Genomic DNA, 23,100 nt, shown 5'->3' on the forward strand with positions numbered 1-23,100 from the left:
GAGCAAGGTCGAAAAAGCAATGAGGCTGACATCAGGCTCACATGCCTCAGAGGCATCACCAGCAAAGGACTCTACTGTCCCTAAAAAATCACACAGTGCTAGGCGTGCAGTGTCTGTGCCCACTGAGGAGGTGTTGTATGGCAAGGGTACACCTAGGAAGGGCACAGGGCCACATCCTCCCACCACATCAACTCCAATTCCAAGTCCAGTGAAGCAGGTGGAGGACGGCACTGTAGGGGCTAGCCCTGGCAAACAGGCAAAGGAGGGCACTGTCTGGACAGCCCCTGGCAAAGAGGCAAAGGAGGGCACTAGTGGGACACCTGGCAAGCAGTGGAAGGTGGTCCAGAGGCGTAGCCAGACAAAGCTTTCCGCAGGATCCAGCACGTCACCTGAGGGAGTGCCAGTGTCTGCACCTGATGCGGGACAGTTGGTGTGTGTGCCTGTTGTGTCATCATCAGTTCCTATTAACCCCAAGACAGGGAAGCCATTTCGTATTCCCAAGAAGTGGAAGGGGACCCCTCCAATCTCTCCCACCCACACTGTGTCACAGGTCTGCATGACTCCACCTCCACGTGCCACTATACCACTTGGTCCAAACAGCCCTCCAGCTTGCCAAACCACTGATAGCCCTAAATCACCTGGGCCTCTGTCTCCCCAGTCAAGTGTTCCTGCTGTCCCTGACACACAGCCAGCTCCAAGTCCACCTGACAGCCAAATGTGAGTGGCAGTCCCCCTCGTATACCTGTCTCTCATACAGGTGTGCTAGTCCTGCCCAATGTTTGCCACCAGGGTGTGTTGCTGGTTATGGAAGGGTACAGTCAAACACACTCACTGTGCAGCTTCTCATGTCCTGACTCCGCATTTCTCCCTGGCCACTGAAATTGTCATTCACTGCTGTGTTGTACTCTCCCCTGTGCAGCCTCTCGTGTACTTGCTTTGCCACCTGCCATTGACACTGGCCCTGTTGCTCTGCTGTGTTGGACTCTCCCCAGTGCCATGAACACTGGCCCTGTTGCTCTGCTGTGTTGGACTCTCCCCTGTGCCATGGGCACTGGTCCTGTTGCTCTGCTGTGTTGTACTGTCCCCTGTGCAGCCTCTCATGTACTTGCTGTGCCACCTGCCATGCACATTGGCCCTGTTGCTCTGCTGTGTTGGACTCTCCCCTGTGCAGCCTGTCATGTACTTGCTGTGCCACCTGCCATGGACACTGGCCCTGTTGCTCTGCTGTGTTGTACTGTCCCCTGTGCAGCCTCTCATGTACTTGCTGTGCAACCTGCCATGGACACTGGCCCTGTTGCTCTGCTGTGTTGTACTGTCCCCTGTGCAGCCTTTCATGTACTTGCTGTGCCACCTGCCATGGACACTGGCCCTGTTGCTCTGCTGTTTTGGACTCTCCCCTGTGCCATGGACACTGGCCCTGTTTCTCTGCTGTGTTGGACTCTCCCCTGTGCCATGGACACTGGCCCTGTTGCTCTGCTGTGTTGTACACTGCTGTGTCGCCTGTGCAGCCTCTCATGTACTTGTTGTGCCACCTGCCATGGACACTGACCCTGTTGCTCTGCTGTGTTGGACTCTCCCCTGTGCCATGGACACTGGCCTTCCTGTTTGAAGTTTGCCTGTGCAGATTATCTTGCATATGATCAGCATGCTGTGCCTTGCTCTTGTCTACTGTTGTTCTACTGTCACATCTGTGCAATATGTGAATAAAGACAGTTACTCCTGTTGTGTCTTTGTCCTTTCTGACTAAAGTTATTTTGGTGTGTACATTTGGTTGCCGGTGCCGGTGCCCCATGCCATATGTGTCACTTCAACATTGCCAGGTTCTTTGCCCGCATCACATTTGTAGACAGGGGTGACAGTGTCTTCAGTTCATTCAGACACTGATACTAGTGTTATCTGTGATGGCTCTTTTACCTGTCATGCAGTTCTCTTTGTAGTGGTTTGCAATTGTTGGCTACATTGTTATCATGTCAGGTTGGGGGACACTGCCAGTACAGGGTGTGATGCTGTGTACAGGTTTGCATGCAGACTGGGCAATGTCATGATTTATGTGTGTTATTCATGTATATGTGCCCAGCTGTGTATGTGTATGGTCATTTTGTGTTGGCCCTTAGTCCTGGTCCCCTGGCCTACATGAGATGTGTGCTCTTGGGTGGTCAAGAGGTGTGCAGTGTGAAGGGTGTGACATTGTAGTGGATGTGGATGTGTGTGCCCCTGGATTGTGATAGATACACATGTGTCACCCAGGAGTTGTGTGCCTGTTGTTTGGATTGTCCTGCCCAAAGTAAATGATTGTATGCACTTGTGTGAGTTGTCTGTTGTGCATTGTGCAGAAAGTTGGTGTGTCCATGCAGTTCTGTCTGACTCTTCCTTGTTGTTTTGGTCACTTATGAGTGTGCAAAGTGTGTGATTTGCAGTGTTGTGTTTGTTTGATCATCAATATGTCTTGAGTGTGTTTGTGTAGACTGTGAGGCCCTGCTGCTCCTCACTGGCATTGTGTTTGTGTTTGTGTTTCTAATGCATTGCATGCATTGCAGGCACATGGTACCTTTCCTCCTCCTGTATGGCATGGTGTGTGTGGCATGGTGTGTGTTGTGTAATGCCATCCCCTATGTGTGCCACTTGTGCCTAGCCATTGTGGGTATGTACTCCCTCTATTTGTGTATGGTACACCCCTTACATGTCTACTACTGACTTTGATGTCAGCTGTCCCCTTGATTTACATGTGTATGTGCCTCCCCATCACTTCATTTGTGACACTGTGCCTTGTGGTGCAATTCTTGGGCCAAGAGTGATGTTCCACTCTGGACATTGCCCCAATGGTTTATGTGTGGTGTTCTTGTGCTATTTATCAGTGAGGATTGCTCATGTGCACTTCAGCTGTGTGTGCTGCCCAATGATCTGGTGAAGATGGTTCTGCTCTTGTATGCCAGAGTGGTGCATCCTGTTGTTGTTGTTGTTGTGTTGGATGTATGTGTGTTGGCTGTGGTATTGCTTCACTTCCTGGGTGTTCTGTTGTATTTGTGCTGTGCTGATTAGTGTTGTGTGTGTTGAGATTGTGTCAGTCATATCTGTGTGTGGCTGTATTGCTTGTTGTGCACACACTGCTTGTTGTGCATACAACTTGAACTTGAACGCTGTGTGTATGTGGCCTTGGCATTGCCTGATGTGCATCCCCAGATGTCCTGTGGTGTTTGTTGATTTTTAATTTTAATGTGCATCTGTGGTTGGTTTGATGTGGCAGTGTAGTTCTGTGCAGGTGCACTTCTTGTGTGATTTGTGGTATGTTGTGTGTGTTTTGTTCGTGAGTGATGATGTTGTGCACTTATGTTGTGTTTGTGCTCCCATTGCCTTTCCACAGTTTGGCTGACAGGGTATGTCTGTTGGGGTTCTGTGTGTGTTCCTGTGGTGTTTGTGAGTTGTTTTTGAGAAGGCATCTGTTCAGGCTTCCCTGTGTGTGTGTTATGTTTGTGGCTACACCCAGGTTGTGTGTTTGTTTGTGTGTGTATGTACTGGCAAGTATAGGCAGCCTTCACTGTGTGTGGCACTGGTGTTGTGTGTTCCTTGTCAGCAACTTCTGCAGTGGCTGTCTCCCTGGTTGTTTGTTGTGTGGGGCAGGGTGTGTATTGTGCTTGCTTGTTGCTGTGCTTGTTGCTTGTTGCTGTGCATGGGGGTGCACAGGATGGGCACCTGGCCTGTGACTTGATGGGGTGTGTTGATGTGTGGTTGGGGGAGGTGTGTCCCTGTGGTATTTGTGCCCTACCCATGCCTTGGAGTGGCCCTGCATTCTGCATTGTGCGCATGCGTTGACCACTGTGGTGACGGGACCGGGACGTTGCAGCAGGTTCACGGTCGATGTGTTTCCTGGCTGCAGTGGGGAAACATGGTGGCAGGTGGGTCATGTGTGGGTCCTCTTTTGGATGTGTTGTTACCCCCAGCAAGGTGTCTCTGGTGGAATTGCACCCTGTATGAGAATAACAAGGACCCCCTGTGAAGGTAGATGCAGTTCCTAGGACAGGGAAAACAAATTATGTGTATAACCCTAGGCATTCAATAATGACCAGAAGGAAAAATTGGGATCACCATAAGGGAGAACAAACAAGGCACAAAATTCATTAAAAATTTAGTTATTTTTAATTTATACATATATAAAAAAGAAGAAACAATTCATATCATACATATATAATCAAAATCATAAATACATAATAGATAATATAAAAACTCGAAAATTTTTTAAGCTAAACATAAGATCTAAAATCAAATAGTGGCATTAATGGGTCTCAGGAATTGCACCCTGTGTCAGCCTGTGTGTTGTGTGTTGTTTTTGTGTAGTTGCGTACCTGCGTCGTCGTCCGCGGCGGCCCATGTCATAATAGTACTGTAGCAGATACAGCACCAAAAAACACATGTAGAGCTAGGTCCATGGAGGTCGTGACCAAGTGGTGTGGACCGGATCTCTGCTATCGTGCTCCGCTGTCGAGTTTCCGCCGTCACTGGTTGGGCGGTGTATCCGCTGCGGTGCGTCTGCCTGTTTGGGCCATCCTAATTTGTGGAGCGGGGCTGACGTCATTCAGCGCGCGGCTACTCCAAAGAGTGTCCCGGCGCTTTTATTGAAAACCTGTAGCAGAGTAACACAACACAGTGATAAAAAAACAGATCAACAGAAAGAAAGAAACAGAACAGTGGGAGAGGTGTGGCGCCGGGGCCAGGGCGACTGACGCTGGAATCTGGGGATCACGGTTCGATCCCCGGCTCCGGCGGCAGGTTAGCCCAGCACCATGTGACTCTGGGCAATAGCTTGCTTAATCTTCCCGTCGGCCCCCAGCGCCTAGAGACCCTTACGGGTGATTGTGCGCTTTACAAATGTGGATTATTATTATTATTATTATAACACGCAGCCTAAAGGGCAAAAAGCCACGTTTTAAGGCCCTTCCTAAAAGTTAGCAAATTAGCGGTACTACGTAGTGCCAAAGGCAGAGTATTCCAAAGCTGTGGCGCTAACAGCCTAAAGGAGCGACCTCCAATGCGGGCCCTTTTTACTCGCGGGACCACCGCCAGGAACAGTGATTCAGATCCTAAAGATCGAGCCGGATGGTAAAAGGCAAGTCTCCTTTGGAGATATTTTGCTCCTGCGGCGTGAAGAGCCTTGTGGGCCAAGGTCAAGGCCTTGAAAACTATCCGCTTCCGGATGGGCAGCCGGTGGAGCGACTGAAGAAGGCCAGAAACTCTGGCACGCCTATTCAGGCCATATATGGCGTGTGTGGCCGAGTTCTGGACCACCTGCAACCGCTGCAAAAGATATTCCGGCAGGCCCAGGTAGAGGACGTTGGAGTAGTCCAGTCTTGAGCCAATTAAGGCCTGCAACGTCGTCTTCCTATGCTCCTCTGAGAGCAGAGGAAGGACCTTACGGAGCATCTTGAGGAGGCCAAAGCATGTTCCCGTGAGACCAAGGATCTGAGATCTTAACGTCAGGCCATTATCCATCTTGATCCCCAAGTTCTTAGCTAGCTGGGACGAGCACGATGGAGGGAACATATTGACAGGCCACCATTCCTGCCAATCCGGATCCGATGGACAACCGAAGAAGAGTACCTCAGAGTTGCACTTGAGGCTGTTAAGCTGGAACCATTTAAAAACAGCCCCAAGGCACTCACGGATACTCTCTCCATCAAAATCTTCTCCTTTCCTGCACGTAAAGAGGAGCTGGGTATCGTCGGCATAGGATACGATCTGGGCCCCAAAAGACTCCGCCAATGCCGCCAAAGGGGTCCTAAAGATGTTGAAAAGAGTCGGGCTCAACACGGAGCCCTGCGGAACTCCGACTCCCAAAGGCGGCATCACGGCAGAGCTGGGTGAGGCCCAGACCGTTTGTCGACGGCCAGCCAGGAATGATCTAAACCAGCTAAGCACCGTCCCCCTCAGACCGATCTCATAAAGTCTGGTGAGGAGACCCTCGTGGGGGACGGTATCAAAGGCCGCCGACAAATCCAACATTACAAGCATAGCTTTGCCCCCCGGATCCAGCACCTCTTTAATGGCTCCAGACACCTCCAAAAGCGCCGTCTCGGTGCTTAAGTTGAGGCGGAAGCCAGACTGAGTAGAATGCAGCAAATTATAACATTCCAAAAAGTTGGAAAGCACGATAAGCACATGCTTCTCCAAGATCTTCGTCAGCGCGGGGAGGAGGGAGATAGGCCTGTAGTTGGCCAGGGCCTCCGGGTCAAGGCCAGGCTTCTTAAGAAGGGGAATGACCATCGCCTGCTTCCATGCCTGCGGAACCACTCCCTGACTCAGGGAGAGGTTCAAAAGTGGGTTCGCCAACGGATTTATAACTTCAGCCATTTTTGCCAAACTCTGGCTCACGAATTATCTCTAGCTAGCATATCATAGGTTTCTTCAATAATGTTTGGTAATTTGCGCTCCTGCTGTGCAAGAGTCAACTCCTTCAGTCATTGGCGTACATCCACCACTGCTGCTTGCCCTTTTATGTTACTTAACATAATGGCTGATACTGCAGCAAAATTGCCCATCAGTTTCATCCCCAAGTCCAGGGCAGGTGCTGCCCTATACTCATTCTAGAGCTGTTTCAGCACCTCAGGAAAAACAGCCGGAGAAGGGGTACCATGTGTTCTGGTAATTAATACAGCAAAGACCATACCCAATGTGGTGCCGTCTTCCACCGGAGAGCCATTCCTATCTGCAAGCAAATAGTTAATATTGTGTGTTTTTCCTATGGGCCCGTATGGGGAAAAACTGTTTGATGCTGACTAGTTTTTTAGGCAATCCCTCAACAGAATATCCTCTAGCCTGACAGGAACTTTTCCCATGACTGCATTTAGCACTTGTGGGCTAATGCTCAACATAGTCAATTGTGGTTGTGCAGCTTGAGCAGCCCACCCAGGGTTAAGTGTTAATGTCCACATAACGAACTGTGGAAGACTTCTGTATATTGTTACTGAGGGCCCGATTCCGGTTGTAAACCGTACCAACCGACACGGACCGGGAATGGAGACCGACGACACATTCTGGCGCCGTACGACCCGCATAATATGATGCAACGCATGTAAATCACAACCCACTCGCACGGAATACAAGCTGAAAAACCAAACTGTACGGCAATCGGTGAGTCGCCTGTAAATGGACCGGAAATCAAACCAATCGACACGTATCAGAAATGGAGCCAACCAACACGTAACCACGCAGTACAGCGCGTGAAGTAAGATGCAATGCGTGTGAAATGAAACCGACTCGCACGGAGCACAATCCGGATGACCGAGACGTACAGAAAACAGTGACTGTCAAACAATAGACTCACTTGCAACCGACGCATACGCCAAAGTAGAAACACAGCAGAATGTCAGTGAGACAGACTCAGATTACCCCGCAAGAGCCACTGGCAGCGTCCGTCCCGGGCAAATGAATGTCTCCATAATGCCCAACAAAACGAAATAAAAAAAGACAAAAAAGGACCAAACAAGCATTGACAAAGCCAATAAATACAACAAAAAAGGAACAAAGCCACACCCACAACTCCACCTACATAAAGGCCGGAGATTCCTACCATGATTGTTTGCAAACTACACATATAGGACAGCAGACAACACCACCACACTACAGATACACACCACAACTTACACATCACACAACATCTACACCATTTGCACCCCTCAAAAAAGCAATCAAACAATCACAGATAAACTCACAACCACAACACTCACTTACACCCTCACACATATCAATCCCCACAACCACCCAGCACCATGCCACCCAAGAAAAATCTAAATCCAAAGTTCACAGATAGTGAGTTGGAAGTCATGACTGATGATATCCTCAGAATAGAGCCACAGTTGTTTGGCACATTGGTACAGCAGACCCCCATGTCACAGAAAACAAAGATGTGGGAGAGGATCGTCGACAAGGGCAACGCACAAGCACCTTGTTTGCGCACAAAGAACGATATACAGAACAGGTACTATGATGTACGCAGGGGGGTCAAGAAACTCATCAGCAGGGAGTATGCCTTAGCAGACTGGCGGTGGCCCTCCTGCCAAACCAACACACTTCAGGTCCTGGGAGGAGAAGATGCGGGCCATCCTACCACCGGAGAGCATCCAGGGATAAACAGGAATACCAGAGCCTAGTGAGTACACAACTTATATACTCAATATTGTGCAGCAATACACATATATCACTGTCAAGGGGACAGTGAAACCATGTACTGTTAGCAAAGCCATAGCAGCAGAAAGGCAAGTATCCTGTGACATGTATGCCGGTTACACAGACACAATACCTGCCATCAGATAGGACGATGTAACTATGTCACAACATGCAAAACAAACATGATGATGGACGGAATGTTGCACAATGGCAAAACATTCACACCCAGTCACAGATCTGGGTTTAATCCATCGTTATTTTGCTCACCAAGCCACCCCAGTACAGACATGGCCATATACAAATCAGTCTTGACACTGTGCCTCATGGGAACAGTTTAGCCCAAACTGCCAAGCCATGTCTTCCCTGGACTGGAATCAAGCATCCTAGGACCGGTTTCTGGCTATCAGCCGTCTTCAGCCAGGATAGCTTGACTCCAGTGGCGTAGTGAGCCCGGGACCCACGTCTGGGCATTCCCTTCCCACATAGGCAGTTTGGGCTGGACTGTTCCTATGAGGCACAGGGTCAAGGCTGATTTGCATATGGCCATGTCTGAACTGGGGTGGTGTGGAGTGCAAGAAAACGATGGATTTAGGCCCAGATCTCTGTACTGGGGTGAATGTATGACATTGTTCTGCATTCTGTCCATCAACTGTTGGTTTTCCATTTGTCACCCCGAGTGGGATGGGTATGCGCAGACGTGAGTCCCATTGTTTGTTGGAAACTCCCAACAGCTTAAGGGTCTGGTTTCTAAGAACTCGTTGTGACGTTGGAGTGAACTGATGTAGGTGACCATGCCTGTATTTGGATAGCATTGCTAATGCCTAAATAAGGACCGGGATCGTATGCCTATATAAGGGCAATGCGAATTGTGCCTATATAAGGACATGTACCACAAATTAACTGTCTTCAGTTTTGTAAACCTACTTCATGAATTAATCAAAATATCACTTTATCTTGCTTAATCCATTCGCTATCTAATCAATAATTTAAATAAAGCAAAACTTGGTTTCATAACTTGTTTTAGTAAACCAATTTTTTGTAGAAAAGTAAATTTTCTCTTGATATAATTTGCAATCAATTGGTGCTAGCAATACCATTGAAAAGGGTGGCCCCGCATAAAGATACTAGGGATCTACTTGGATTACCACCAGTGGTGGGGCACTTTAGATGTAAGAACTGCACGGCGTGTGGCCTTACTAAAGATTCCAAAAACGTGGTGATCAATGGGATCACTCACCTAGAGATCATTCACTAATTGTAATTCGAAAAATGTAATATACTGTATAAAATGTCCTTGCGACAAGTTTTATATAGGTCAAACGACCCAAACAGTCAAAACCCGGGTCCTGCAGCATAAATCCAGGATTAAGTGCAAAACTACAGGGGCCCCTTTGGTTAGTCACTATCAAGCATATAATCATTCAGAAAGATACATACATTGGACAGTACTATGTAGTGTCATTAATTTGACCAAGGGAGAGACTGAAATTAAACTCAATCATCTAGAGGCTAGGATGATAGAGAAATATCAGACGTTGAAGACTGGCTTGAATGACAGGGATGAGATCTGGGCATTACTATTATGATGAAATTGTGTTTCTATGAATGTGTAAATCTGTGTTCTTACAATATTTGTCCAGAATATTTTCAATTTTTTCGATTCCAGAATGAATTATTAGAAAGTATGAGGCGAGGCAACACACGGGGATATAAGGTACCATATTGAGAAGTGTTTGGTCATTTCTTGATTAATAGGCGGTATTGGTTTTAATTTGTAATTGTTTCGTTTCGTTAATTTTTATTTTTTGCACTATGGTTACAGTGTGTATTTATACAGTTTGGAAATCCTTTTTGTTAGGGTCCCGCTGTGACTTTTCGCTGTATTTAGTTATGGTCGATAGTCTGTCCACCATTTCTAGTATAGACCGAGTCCGGGGGAGTGAGAAGTCCGTTTTTTATTACGGCAGCTCCTATGCTTCCACGTCACGCCTTAGTTACAATATGCGCGGGGACCCGGATGTATAGCTTTCTTAAGACGCAGAGCCCTGGGATGTTTAGAGCTGAATATAGAGCAGGAGAGAAGGTCGCCGAGCGTTTGCCAGAGCGTCTTGGAAGAGTCTACACACGAGACGCTTACCAGTTTACTAACGGGACGCTTGTTACAATACTAAGGTTAGTAACCATTATAAACACGGGTGATTTGTAGCCCGTCCCTTCGTCACGACTAGTTGAGGAGTTATCTTACAGAGGGGCTCTTGTCATGTTTTGTATTCCCAGAGACTCGAGTTGGGGTTGTAATATTGACAGGCAGCCTAGCCCGGCTGGTCAGGCTGCGCTGCTCGTCCGGTGTAACATTCGGAGTCACTGTGACATTATTGGAGGTATTTACTATGTGGTATTAGTAATTTGGGTGTTTTTAGCATGATGTACACACTGGAGTTAAGTAGGTTCTATCTCCCTCTCTTTTTCACTGAGCATATTTATTTGTTTTTTCATTCTTTGTAGTAGCTAATTTGATTGAAAATATAAATGGTTGGGTTTGTATTTTGTTATCTCATTTCTTTGAGCAAGAGCACATTTAATTTTGCACTCTTTGGGTGTTATTTGCACACAGTTTGTTGCCTCTATACCTCTAGGGATTGGTCTAAATGTATGTCAGGACGGTTTACTAATGATATGATGTTATATATTGTGACATGTAAGTCATGTAAATTTGTACAAATGTAATATAAGGTATTTTGGTTTTCTTTTGTATTTCTGTAGAATTTATTAGTTTTCTGCCCAAGTCCTGAGGAGGCCTTAAGAAATATAGGCTGAAACGCGTCGACTGTAGTTCAAATTGGCATCACTGAAATATTGAACTGATTAAAAAGTTTTCTTTTGAGAGCCTTAACTTGAAAAGGAAGTATAAAGGGTGTTTCTTCCAAGGCTTTTTTGTTTAAATCACTGTGATGACCAAGACAAAGGAATAAGGCTTTATAATTACGTGCCATACCTTTCCTTGTTTAAAAACAATTGGGCACTAGAACCAGATACAGTGTTCAGGAGACAAATTGCTATAGTATTTTATATTCACGTTTACGTTTGTAGATACTGTGTATATTGTATAGAAATGTATATATGTTCAAAAAATGATTACAATGTATACATGATGTGTAAAAATACAAATGTAAAAAAGAAATGAAAATTATATCAAGAGAAAATTTACTTTTCTACAAAAAATTGGTTTACTAAAACAAGTTATGAAACCAAGTTTTGCTATATTTGAATTATTGATTAGATAGCGAATGGATGAAGCAAGATAGAGTGATATTTTGATTAATTCATGAAGTAGGTTTACAAAACTGAAGACAGTTAATTTGTGGTACCTGTCTTAATAAAGGTTCTTAGAATTGTTACCATAGGCATCATTTTGTAAAAGTTTGGTTTATATTCCCGGATGCCTTTATGGTTTAACGGGTAGCCCCCTTGATAATAGGAGTATATAAGGACATGTGTCAGGAAAATCTATATTCGAACTCTTAAAGCGGAATACAACATTCCACTCCCTGCAATGGAAGCATGCTGCATGGTGGTAGCAAGCTCACACTGAAGCATGCTCACCTCACAGGGAGTGGCAAAGTACTGACAAGATGGCTGACACCAGACCCTGCTGTGGGGAGTACAAGGCCCTGCTGGGACTTGGGCTTAAACAAACAAGAGGATACCACTGTCAGTCCTCTTGTTCTTGCTGTGTCACTCACTCATAGGGAAGCAGAGTTAAAAGGAAGTTAGGCTGGGTATGCTGGGAAGGTGGGTGTAGCCAAAAGCATGATGGGAGTTGCAGTTCCAGCCAACAGTCCCCCACCCACATGGGCCAGCAAGCTCACACTGCACCATGCTCCCCTCACAGGGAGTAGCAAAGTACTGACAAGATGGCTGACACCAGGTCCTGCGGTAGAGAGCACAAGGCCCTGCTGGGACTCGGGGTCAAACAAACAAGATGATACCACTGTCAGTCATCTTGTTCTTGCTGTGTCACTCACTCACAGGGAAGTAGAGTCAAAAGGAAGGTAGGCTGGGTATGCTGAGAAGGTGGGTGTAGCTAAAAGCAAGGTGGGAGTTGCAGTCCCAGCCAACAGTCCCCCACCCACATGGGCCAGCAAGCTCATTCTGCACCATGTTCACCTCACAGGGAGTGGCAAAGTACTGACAAGATGGCTGACACCAGGCCCTGCTGTAGGGAGCACAAGGCCCTGATGGGACTTGGGCTCAAACAAACAACAGGACACTACTACCTGACAGCCTAAAATAAATATGTGACTCTCTGCAATGGAATCATGCCACATGGGGGATTACCTGGCCTCTGTGGGTGAAAGGAGGTCCTGTAATGCTTCAAAATGCTATCAAGGCCGGCTCAAATCACACCTTCTCAGCCCGAACAAATAGCACCCTTGCGACCAGTCACTCCGAAAGTAAATACCTTGGCAAGATGGCTGACACAGGGTCCTGATGTGTGAATTGGCTGCAAGTCATACCTACAGACTGGCCAACTCAAGCACATTTACACTCACAGCCATTGGAACTGTAGGGGATGCAGTGTCCCTGGTGTGTCCCCATTCCTGGCTGTGAAGGTGTGTCTCGTGGATGACAATTGGGGCGATGCAGACATAGTACATAGCACCAAGCACACACAATGTCACCTAGACCTCGTTGAGGTCTAAGTGACATTGTGTGGGACACCTGACTGCGACTAGAATGTACACACCTATATAGCTGACACTGTAACATGGTGTTATTCCCAAAAGGTGCAGTTGTGAGCTGCATATGAATACAACATTGTTCTTCACACAAAACATCACTCACTGTCACATACACTCCAAACACAATGTCTGACCGAGACTGCATTGGAAGAGGCATGCAACTCACAGCAGCTGCACTGCAACAGACACACCTCTGCCCATCCTCTGTCATGCGCATACAAAAGCAAGATAGATGCTGTGCTCAATCCCTCTCACCATGGAAAAACTTGACAAGAGAAATGATGTCAGCATGGACAAAACTCTGCACCAACATCATTAGGTACGGTAACACCATGACTTACATGAAATGTGATGTGGACTAGGAACACAGACAACCAAATAGTATCTACCATTAGATCTCAGGCATACTGGACTGTAACCATGTTGTTCAGACAGACCAATGTGACGCAAAAAGACAATCAAAAACTGCCACCACACGTGCCCCAAGCTTGCAACCTACCCTAACTGGAATTTTATATATGTCATCGTTAAAGCACAAATGTGGACAGGGATAATACAGCTGTGTCAGGCATGTTATGGCATTTGAGTAGCAATTGGCATGTGCAGACAATTGATCAATATATTAGCTGGTCATGCACACAGCTTGATGTGCACATTGAAATGCCTTGACTTGCCAGGACAAAGTGCTTCAGCAAGATCAACCTCTGTCTGTCACAACTTAGGACAATGCGATGTACAGACTATCATAATGATGTCCATTGGCAACTGTCATGTGTGTGAAACGTTGATGTCGGTAGAACCATTACATAGGTATCCATTCAGTGAAGAAAAGGTGGTTCAACCAAAATTGTACAATGGCCCTAAAAAAACTAAAATTAGCACTTCATAATCAATCGAGAGACGCAGCCCAAATCCAACTTCTAAGGCGTCAATACATAGGTGAACGCAAACTGAGAATCGCCCAACTAAAGCAGAAACTTTGGGACGATCTCCATGAGAGTGCGGTATCAAAAAATAGTGTACAATTCTGGCGTATAGTCAGAACCCCATATCTCTCGGACACTGGCGCCCCTAGAATAGAAGTTGCCATAGATGAGAAGACATGGGTCACACATTTCTCCAACATCTTCAAAAACACCTCACCAACAGCCTTAGCACCCTCAGGAGCACAGTATCCCATTCCGCTCCTCTTTGACATTCCTGATTTATTGGAAGCATTGCAGAAAAGCAAAATGGGTAAAGCCCCAGGCCCAGATGGAGTCCCAGTGGACTTTTAAAAAAATAATCTAGATCTCTGGGCCCCGATTTTAACAAGAGTCTGCATTGCCGCCGTGAATGAGGGAGTGTTAAGCTCTTGGACTAAATCAATAATGGTCCCCATCTTTAAAAAAGGGGACCGACAAGACGTGAAGTGCTATCGGCCAATCTCACTGCTGGACTCGCTCGGGAAAGTAGTGGGGAGAGTCATCCTTGAGCGTCTCCAGCAGTGGAGTGAGGACCGAGGTATTATCTCCGACATCCAATTCGGCTTCCGAGAGGGTTTCGGAACTGTCGAACAGGACCTTAATCTTACCCTAATAATGGGAAAATACATACAGGCCAAGGCTAATAAAATCTACATGGTCTTTGTAGACCTGTCCGCAGCTTTTGACTGTGTCTCGCATGCAAAGCTGTGGACGGTCCTTGCTCAAATGGGAGTAGAACCCCCTCTTCTGGACTTCCTACGAGAACTCTATTCTGGCGCCACGGCTAGAGTACGATTCGGCGTAAATGGCGAGTTGACGGCCCCGTTTAGCGTAGGGCGTGGAGTCAGGCAGGGTTGTGTCCTGGCCCCCTTCCTCTTCTCACTCTATACAAAAGGCCTGGAGGGGGAGATGTTGAGGGGGGCTCAGGACCTCCCACGTATAAACCAGTGCCTGATTCCCAATCTGCTCTACGCGGATGATGCCGTCATTCTCGCGCGCACCCCTCGTGAGCTCCAATCTTCATTGAATAGGTATACGACCTTCATGGGTAATTTGGATCTAAGGGTGAACGTGAAGAAAACTTTTGTTATGACAGCAGGCACGGGCCAAAAAAGAACAAAAGCTATTTACCTTGAAGATCAAAAACTTGAAGCTACCCCTCAATATCCCTACCTGGGCATCATGATTGATGATCACTTAACATGGAAGCCAGCCGTAGTCACAAGGGGCAATCTATTCAAGAGATCAATAGCTGCTCTAACAAGCTTTTCCCAGAGATTAGGAAAAAGCCCCCCGGTGGAGCTACTAAAAATTTACAATGCCAAGTGCCTGGCTACCGCCATATATGGTGCGGGAATCTGGGGGTACACTGATACTAGCTCCATCCAGAAGGCGGAAAATGTTTTTCTTAGATTCCTCCTGGCCACTCCGAAAGGCACCTCAACATATGCCATGCATCTGGAACTAGGAACACCCTATATAGAGGATCTAATTAAAACAGAACCCGTGATGCTGTGGCGGTGCATCTGGACATCTGTAAACAACAAATTGACACAGTCTATCATCGCTGACTCGATGGCACTAGACAAATCCTCTAAAATAAAGTGGCTGTCTTATGTAAGAAACTTCCTTAAAGACTTAGGGCTGGAGAACTGCTATTTTAACCCAGAATCTATTATGGACATTCCAAAAAGAGAACTTAAACAACTAGCTCTAAGACACTTGGAAACGCTAAGACTAGCTTCAAACTCATCGAAAACGGCGGTAGTTCATGCGAACATGGTTCAAATAGCCTATGGCATTCACCCGTATCTGACACTGCAATTATCGACTTACGAGAGAATGTTACTAACAAGATTTAGGCTAAATACTTTTTTTAGACTGGTTACGTTTCCATCGAAAAACTGTTGGAATGCTATTCTCCCACCCTGTCCATGCGATGGAGTATCAGCACAATCAAACCTACACTTGATTATGCTTTGTAAATTTCACCGACCGCACAGAAAAATCTGGATATTACCAATATTAAGGAACTGGGGTCTGAGACAATGCAGACCCGCCCTTCTGAGACTCCAAATGTTGGAAACTGACAATGTCTGTTATTTCGTGAGCAACTTTTTAAAATGTATCACGAAACATAGGAAAAACTTATAATCGCCTATATTAATGATACTTCGTGAGGATCTTTTCAGAAAACTTTATAACTAATTCCTTTATAACTTTCTAGTTTTTTTTGTATGATAGTCTATGAATTATGCTTTTTTTTTTCTCTTTTTTTTTCAAAATGTAATGAATGTTATTTACTGTCTCTTTTATGGTTTTTCCTTTGTGAATAAGCCGAATAAAGAACTTTATTATTATTACATAGATTGTGTGTTTCTTCAAACCATAGGGGATGCTGGGGACACAGCAGGAACTGAAGAAGAGTCCCAGTCCCAGACACTGGCGGACCAGGAGCTCACTGGTGTGGATCAGTCTCTGTCCTCTTCGGACGACGACCACGATGAACCTGGCCCCTACGGTGTGAGTTGTCATGCAGCACCAGCAATAGGAACATCTGCACCCCCTGCAACCACTCCTACAACATCTGACAACAGACAGAGTACCCTTGCCCACACGGACAGACCAAGACCACAGACCACTGACAACACAGGTACACAGGGAACCTTGGAGGCGACAGACAACACCACCAGCGCCAACACCCAAGGGTGCCCAGTATCACCTGTGACTGCCATGGAAGGTCTTGCCCCTGCGGCTCCTTGTGGTAGGAGGGTGGCCAGGCAGAAGTCATAGCCTGCAGAGAGGGCTGGACTGCATGATGTCCCACCCCTGGGATGCATCATAGATGTGTACAATGAAAGCACTGGAGGTTTTGGCCAGGTAGTGTGGGTCCTCAAGGACCACAAACAACAGCAGGCTGCCCATTGTGCCTGCTTGGACTCCCACATGTCCCGGGTGGAGACACACGTGTCCCGCATGGAGTCCTAGTGGGACAAATTGGATGATCTAACAGTGGTGCATAGGGACATACTGACATGCCTCCACCAGATCAGCACCAACATGACAACACTTCCCTGTGCGTCCACAACATCTGTTGCCATAACATCCACAACTGCCACAGGGAGGGAGGAGGACTCTGGCCGAGAGTCCCCGGCACCACAGCGGCCTGCACTTGAGGGTCCCCCGAGCAAGAAGAGGGGTGTCCGAAGAAGGGCAAGTGAGATACTGACGCCCATGCACATTCCCTAGCAACTCAACACCTGTTCTTGACATCGTCCTTTGTGTGTAAACCATTTGACCTCATTAACTAACACACAACTCATCCACTTGACATGGAGGGTCTAAGTAGTGACAATGCATCAAATTACCGTGGACTTTACTCTGCACATTTCATCTTCAACACTAGCAACTCACCTGTGAACTTTGGATTACCATCACACTGTACAGCACTTCCAATTACGGTCACTATCCTCATGCATGGTTGTAAATAAAACCGCATTCACACTATACTTGCCTCTGTTGTGATTTAAACTTGCTTGGTGTCATGGGGATGATGATTTGCTCAAGAACACTGTGCATGCAAAGTACTCGGGCAATGTGAACACCGTAATGTGAGTCATGGTAATGTGACACAAATGAGCGAGACACACCTCTAGGGCAACACAACACATACTCACCATGAACATCTGACATTGCCTACACTGATGTTGACAGGAAATACATTGGAATGCACATACATCACACCCATCCTGAGTCAGTGGCAATCAGCCCACAGGTACAGAATGCAAATGAGATTTGGATGTGTGTATACAGATGAAGCACATCCCAAAGTGGAGCACAGGTTTATTGACGATTCACAACCTGAGAATCCCACAACTGATGCAAGGTAATGTCAAGTGACAGTGATGTAAAAGTAACCAAGTGGTAAACAATGAAAGTCCAGGGGTGTGTGGCACATCATTGCTTGGAACAATGACTACTTGCACTTTAGAATAGGAATCTGGGTGTTGGGGTTTAAGCCTCACCATACAGCAGCCAAAGTACCCTGTGAAGGACATACAGAAAACACAATCAAATACACAGATTTAAAGCATACAACTACAATGTACATGCCCAAAAACAAATCCCAAACTACGTAAACACAACCTAATAATCAGGTAAACACTGTTTGGGGGTATGGACTACCTGAAAGGACACATCCCTGCAAGCATCCTGTCAAGTAGCACACAGCCGCACTCAAGCAGCACCACTGCACCACCAACATACATCAGGCAAACACAATACTTTGAAAACACATCACTGTTTACTTACATTTATGAGAAGAAGTTGTGGATCAGCTGGGCCCGGACATCACCTTTACCCTCTCCATCACTGGCATCATGCCCCAGGACAGGATCCTCCACGGCTGGCGCATGTTGGTCACCGTCATCTTGGATGAGAGGCAACTTCTTCCCCACTGCCAGGTTGTGTAGCATGCAGCACACTATGAGGATCTTGCACACCTTAGCTGATGCATATGGGAGGGCCCCTCCTATCTTGTCCAGGCAGTGGAATTTACTTTTCAGGAGACCATCTGTCCGCTCAATCATTCTCCTGGTCCGACCATGTGCCTCATTGTAGTGCATCTCCGCCGGTGTCACAGGGTTCCTGAGGGATGTCAGCAACTACGGCATGTTGGGGTATCCGGAGTCACCTACATACAGACAATTGCACATTAGATGAGTCTGTAAAGTGGGTAGTGAACAACTTCAACAAAACACACACAATGGTAAACAGTCAGTACACACCGACAAGCCAGGATTGCTGGTACTGCATCTGTGACATAATCGTCAGGATGCAACTACTCCTCATGATGTACTCATCGTGCACTGAACCTGGGAAACATGCACACACATGTGAAATGGTCATGTCTGCCAGACATTCCACCAGAGCATTGATTGAGTGGAAATGTTTCCTGTTCCGGTATGTCTGCTTATGTACCTGTGGTGGTACCAAAGCCACATGTGTCCCATCAATGGATCCAATTACATGTGGCATCCTTCCCAGTGCATAGAAGTCACTCTTGAGGTCAGTGAGTTGTTGTGGTGTTGGGAAATGGATGTGGTGATTGAGGAAATGCAACATTGCCTCCAACACATCTCGAAGCACGTGGTTGAACATGGTCCGTGACATCCCACCAGCACTAGCCACAGTGTGTTGGAAGGTACCGGTGGCAAAGAAGTGTGGGGTTGCCATCACCTTCACCTTGGGGGTCAGCGCTGTAGGGTATGGACGGCCAGGTTGCAAGTGCGGGGCCAACTGCTCCGCCAAATCATCAATCAATGGCCTAGTGAAGCGGTACCGTCGAATGCAGTCACGTTCAACCATGGTTGCAAGGTCAGGGAACGGTCTGTGGACATCTGGTCTCCTGCAGTACATAGATGAGCAAAAAAGAGGTTGTCAGTTCCCAAGCTATGTGCCAGTCTCCATGTAAAATAGCATATTAAACAACATTACAGGACGCAAGTACATGATGTGTGTGCTGTTGGATATGGGCACATATGCCAGATACATGCCCATCATCTGACACCTCAGCTCTACATGTCTACACAACCTTCTCCATGTTGTGCTGTGACAAATCTATGGGCTCTGTCACAGCAGACCAGTACGAGTGTCACATACCAAACACACACCACAGTGACTAGTGAGGGCAGATGTCTTACCCACTTCACAGGTTTCTGACACACACACACACAGGGACCATGTATTGACACAAGGCCACTCTCATGATGTAGCGTCTCATGTACACGCCACAACGCACACGACACCCACTTGAAGGGCCACCTGAGTTGTTTGCAGGCCATACGTGGATGTCTGTGACACACAGACGCAACATCAACTTACACTGACAACACCCATGGATGTGGTGACCATTTGACATTGAGCACATGAATTCAGATTCATCTGCGTTGCAAAATGCACACATACTGTGTACATCACAAATGTGGATCTGGGACACCCTGTGACACACATGCCATTCCACCTAAGAGTCAGGGTGTATGTCACATGTCATACACAATGTACCCCTGCAACTGTATACATGCCTCGTGCTCTGCAATGTCCAACTGGCAATCACAGTGGTTATGTGCACAACACACAAAGGTATCTATCTACATGTCACCCTGCACAGCCTGGGAGTGGGTGCCACCAAGTGCCACATACCAAATCACATCTTGACCCACATACACACACAGGTAATGCAGCCTGGCATGCCTCTTGATATACTGTGTCACAGGCTGTATTGTTGTTGGTGTGCACATGTGTCCCAGGCAAGCTATGGTGGGTAGCATCCTTTTGCACAGTGACAGATGCGGTGAATTTTCAAAAGACGCATCGTACACCTAGTTACCGATCCATGCGCACTCATTGGCTGTTGACTGCAAAGCTGACAGATGCGGGTGAGTTTTCAAAAGACGTGTCGTACACCTAGTGACCGATCTGTGCGCACACATTGGCTGTTGACTGCAAAGCTGACAGACGCGGGTGAGTTTTCAAAAGACGTGTCGTACACCTAGTGACCGATCCATGCGCACGCATTGCCTATTAACTGCATAGCTGACAGAAGCAGGTGAGTTTTCAAAAGACGCGTCGTACACCTAGTGACCGATCCATGCGTACACATTGGCTATTCACTGCAAAGCTGACAGAAGCGGGAGACTTTTCAAAAGACGCGTCGTGCACCTAGTGACCGCTCCGTGCGCACACATTGACTATTGACTGCAATGCTGAGTTTTCAAAAGACGTGTCGTACACCTAGGGACCAATCCGTGCGCACAAATTAGCTATTGACTATCATGTAAACTGACGCGGTTTTGATACTTGTACGATTCGTGTGCCGAAAATTCTGTTAGCTCCCTACAACAATGTATCAAAATCATTGGTGTCATGAAGTTGACATTTTTGAACGATGCAGAAGGCATGTACGAGGCGTGCAATGCGATGGATTGGCCAATTTCATAGGATGCAAATGTGTCAGACCTATTGCTTTGGACGCATGGGACAGAATCTGCCTCTCCTACACTGATATACGCCTGTCTCTTCCACTGAGAGATCATTTGCCTGCCCTACGTGCTCCAGATTGATATCCCTGCTACCAATGCTGCTGTCTCTGCATCCTCTGGCTCCCAGAATGGCATGTACTGTGGAGAGGGCCCCAGCATTCACAGAGGAGGAGAACAAGACCCTGCTGGAGAGCCTCCTTCCACAGTACAGCAAGCTGTATTGGAAACCAGGGGATACACAGGTGTGGCCCTTTCAGTCTGTGGTGACCTGTTTCACTTGGGGTGTGTGTCCCTGCTGCTGTCCAAGGTTGCGGTGAGAAACAGCATCTGCTACTGGAACAATATTTTGGGCTTCTTGAGTGAGGCAATTGATTGACATGTGTCTGCACATTGCCAGAAATCTAACATGTACTCTGTGTGGGCCAATAATTTGTGTTCTAATTGTTGTTCTGCCTCGCCATGTGTGTCTGGGGTGTTTACCACACACTTTTGCAGCAGGTGGGACAATGTTGGGGCCTCAGAAGTATGTATGTCATGAGTGTCACACATGCATAGACACATGCCTAGTGTTCAGGGTATTCCCATGGTGCACATGGACAAGGTCAGGTATGCCTACTCCGGACATGAAGTACACTGTGTTCTCCTACTCCTGTGTGTCAACCTACATTTAGTGCATTGTGAAATGTGCAATCAGGTGTCAGCCTCTATGTCATTGTGGAGCGGCCTAGCTTTTTAGACTCCTGGGGTGTCAAACAATTTAGGGTGGGCAGCCAGCTGAGATGTGGCTGTTGGATCATCACAATGGGGTCAAACATAGGTATGTTATCACTTGACTGTGCCTAATGGTGTTTTTGACATTTAAGTGTAGGCAGCTATTATTCAGTCTTATCTGACTGTGATGTGCTCCTGTTGCCAGACTTGTGCTTGCTGTCACTCAACTGTAGCATTTGTATGACGTGGGATCATCAGATGTGGGTAGCAGTGGGGGAACATGTGCACTTGGCAGCTGCAGGGCTTACATTCACCACAAATACATGATTGTGATATAGTGCAGACTGTTTGTTTTTGGATGCACTGCCCCTGTGACTGAAGCCAGTAATGACTGATTAGCCAGACTGGCCTGCAGCATGGTATACCACTTCCAAATGTGTATCCTGCAGTGATGTCAGTTGTCCTTAATGCACTCAATTGTGGCATCGGTCATCAATACATGAGCACATCATGGTGTGTGGTGAAGTACGCATATCCATATTACTCACAATGACTTTGGCCATACCTTATCCTGACACATGTACTGAGTCAGTGGCAGGAGATGGGATATGTGTGTACTGACGCATTTGCATCACAAACCTGCAGTTCAGACAACTGTCTATGGGGTGCATGTGTGTACATATAAGTAGTGGCTAACTACATGCACCAGACAGATGGGTCCATGAACGGGTAGGATATGAGGGGCATGGTTGACTGGCAGACTGACATGTGTCTTGTTCAGATATATGTCAGCACTACTTGTAATATACTGCAAATGATGCAAAGCTGTGCACTGTAATGTCCTGTACTGACTGTGATGTGTGAAACATCTACGGCTACTGGAGGAGACAGCTCCACGGACCAGGAGGAGCCACAGACCCAGACACGGTCCACTGCAGAGGAGTCGGAGGGACCCAGTGGCACGGAGGGTGAGGGGAGACACACTGAGGAGACCTCAGCTACGTCCACATTGACGGAGGAACACAGCAGCTTCAGTGATTACTCCCTTGTGGAGATGGGTGTCAGCAGCCCCCAGACAACACCTGTCGAGTCTGTCCCCGCCACCACCACCATCTCCACCCTCCCATCTGCTCCCATCCCAGATGTCTGTGGAGGCTCCCGTGTAAGGGAGCATATCTCCCTTGTGCCAGACACCGCACCCCCTGCCCCTGTCTCCTTTGCTGCCCTGATTGTGGAGTCTCTGGACTTACTTACGCAGATCCATGTAGGGCAGCCCACAATGCTCAGTGTCCTCCATTCACACACCAATCTGTTGACACAACTGGTGTCTTTCATGGAGGGCATCTCATCAAACATGACTGCCCTACATCAGGACATTCAGGCCATGGCCTCCACACAGATGGCAGCAGTGTCCCTCCTCCAACAGGCTCTCACCCCTCCTACTTCTGCCTCATCCATAATCCCCACTATCCTACCTGTCCAACA

This window comes from Lissotriton helveticus, chromosome 2_2, assembly GCF_964261635.1.
Source record: "Lissotriton helveticus chromosome 2_2, aLisHel1.1, whole genome shotgun sequence".
NCBI classification, from domain to species: Eukaryota; Metazoa; Chordata; class Amphibia; order Caudata; family Salamandridae; genus Lissotriton; species Lissotriton helveticus.